This window comes from Nicotiana tabacum, chromosome 5, assembly GCF_000715075.1.
Source record: "Nicotiana tabacum cultivar K326 chromosome 5, ASM71507v2, whole genome shotgun sequence".
Classification (NCBI taxonomy): domain Eukaryota; kingdom Viridiplantae; phylum Streptophyta; class Magnoliopsida; order Solanales; family Solanaceae; genus Nicotiana; species Nicotiana tabacum.
In genome coordinates this window covers 82222525-82225268 of record NC_134084.1, presented here as the reverse complement: position 1 = coordinate 82225268, position 2744 = coordinate 82222525, and positions in this window count along the sequence as shown.

The window sequence follows — 2744 nt, the reverse complement described above, 5'->3', positions numbered from 1 at the left end:
CACGTTTATTTCTCTGGTTGTAATGTTTTTGGCGGTTGCTGCTAATTTGGCGAGGCCGTCCGCCTAAATGTTCTATGCTCGGGGGATCTGGTTGAGCTAATATTCGTCAAACTCGGGCAGCAGCTTGTAGATCTCGGCCTGGTATTTTTGTAACCTTTGTTCTTTGATCTGGAAAGTCCCTGTGACTTGGTTGACGACAATTTAAGAATCGCAGTAGTCATACTCACCTCGCCCCGTACTTGAGTGCTAGCCTTAACCCTGTAATTATAGCCTCATACTCGGCCTCATAGTTAGTCATGTCCGGGCACCTTATAGACTGGCGAATCACTACGCCTGTGGGGACTTTGAGTATGAGTCCTAGTACGGACCCTGACGCATTAGAAACACCATCGATGTACAAAATCCAGAGGTCCTGTGTTTGGAGAGAAGCGTGGGTGGCTTCTTTTTCGACTCCAGGCATTATTTTTGTGTTGAAATCGGTGACGGAGTTGACAAGGACTTGTGACTTTATTTCCGTTTGCGGTTGATATGTGATATCATGCTCGCTTAATTTTATGGCCCATTTAGCTAACTCTCTCGATAGCTCAGGTTTATGCAAGATACTTATTAAGGGAAAAGTCGTGACTACTGAGATGGGGTGGCACTTGAAGTAGGGTCTAAGCTTTCGTAAAGCTACGACCAAATCCATGGCCAATTTTTTGAGGTTGGGGTACCCCGTCTCAGTGTCGACTAGTGTTTTGCTAATGTAATAGATGGGAGATTGTGTACCTTTATTTTCTCGAACCAGGAGTTCACTCATAGCTACTTTGGATACAACAAGGTAGACGAGGAGGCGCTTCTCAGTTTCTGGTTTTAAAAGCAATGGTGGCGACTACAAGTAAACCTTTAATTCCTTTAGGGTTTGGACACAGTCTGAGGTCCATTGGAGGTCATTGTCCTTTTTGAGTACGCTGAAGAATTGGTGGCACCTATAAGATGATCGTGAGATGAACCTTGAAAGGGCAGCAATAAGTCCAGTCAACCTCTAAACTTGTTTTTCGGTAGTTAAGTGCTCTAGTATCCCTTCGATGGATTTGATTTGGTCGGGGTTGACCTTGATGCCTCGATGTGACACTAGGAAACCCAAGAATTTTCCTGAAGCCACACCGAATGCACATTTTTTGGGGAATAGTTTCGTTTCATATTGCCTAAGTATGTCAAAGGTTTCTCTCAAGTGGTCGATGTAATCTTCTTTCCTTTTGGACTTGACCAACATGTCGTCTATGTAGACTTCCATTAGTCTTGCCGAGTTGTTCCTTGAACATTTTTGCTACCAACCTTTGGTACGTTGCCCCTGTGCTTTTCAATCTGAAAGGCATGACTCTATAGCAGTATGTTCCTTGATGGGTGATAAAAGTTGTTTTTTCCTGATCCTCCTCTTCCATGAGGATATGATTGTAGCCTAAGTAGGCATCCAAAAAACTCAGCAGTTCGTGCCCGGCGGTTGCATCGATGTGTTGGTCGATTTGAGGTAATGGGAACAAATCTTTGGGGCATGCTTTATTTAAATCTATAAAGTCTACGAACATTTGCCACTTCCCATTTTTCTTTTTCACCATGACCTTGCGGTGTTCCTGGAAAAAAATATTACTTGTTTTTAGGTACCCAAGCTTGCTTGGGTCCTAAAAGGTTAGAATGCTTAGTGTTAGTTTGATTTGAAGTTTTGGGTCGCCAGACCCATCTCCTGTCATCCTTGAACCTGCAGCATTTTGAGGAGTGACCCTTTTTACCATAGTAAAAACAAGATGGACTATTTGAATTTTCAGAGTCTTTTTCTGTTTTGATTCTATTCCTGCATTGGTTAGTACCATGTCCATTTTTACCAAAAAAGGAACATGCATGAAATTTCTTATATTTGTGATACACACTCTGATTTGATTTGACTGAACTATGACTAGTTGCTTTTTGCAATCCATTCAATTGAAGTTGAAGTTCGTTAACTTCTTCCTGTAGTATATCATGTTCAATTTCACAAACTTCTAGCTTCAGGGCCAATTCTTTCTAATTCCCCAGATGTGCATTGTTTTCCTCGTATGCTGAATATTTCCCATGGAGTTGGAAATTTGATGACCTCGTACAATATGGAGGGAATAGATCTCATGGCGTGTATCCATGGTCACCTTATTATGGCATTATATGTCGTGTCCTGGTCCATGATATGGAATATGGTTTACAAAGTGCCGTCGCCGGCCAGGATGGGGTGTGTGATTTCTCCAGATGTTCATTCAACTACATTTTAAAACCTGTTAGCGTGATGTAATGCGGCACTATTCTATCCTCGAGTTTCATTTGTGCAAGTACCCAAGGGTGGAAATGCACTACCGCTCCCGTTATCTACCATAATGCGTCTCACATCCATATCTAAAATTCATAAAGTGATAACAAGGGCATCATAGTGAGGGAAGACCAAACCGTGGGCATCTAACTTATTCGAAGATGATACTTTCTTCGAGTTCGCCATACCGTTTGTGAGTGATCGACCGTTTGAGCTTATGGGTTGTGGTGAACTTTACGCTGTTGATAGAAGCATTATCGCCTCCACCGATGATCATTTGGATGGTGAGGGTTGGTGAGGGCGGTTTTGGTGGTCCCTAATGCTGTTCGCATCCTTTGGCAAAGTTAGTCCTTCCCCGGTCGCTCAGCAGTTCTTTGAGGTGTCCTTGTCGAAGCATGTTTACAACCTCCTATCTTAGGGCGATGCAGTC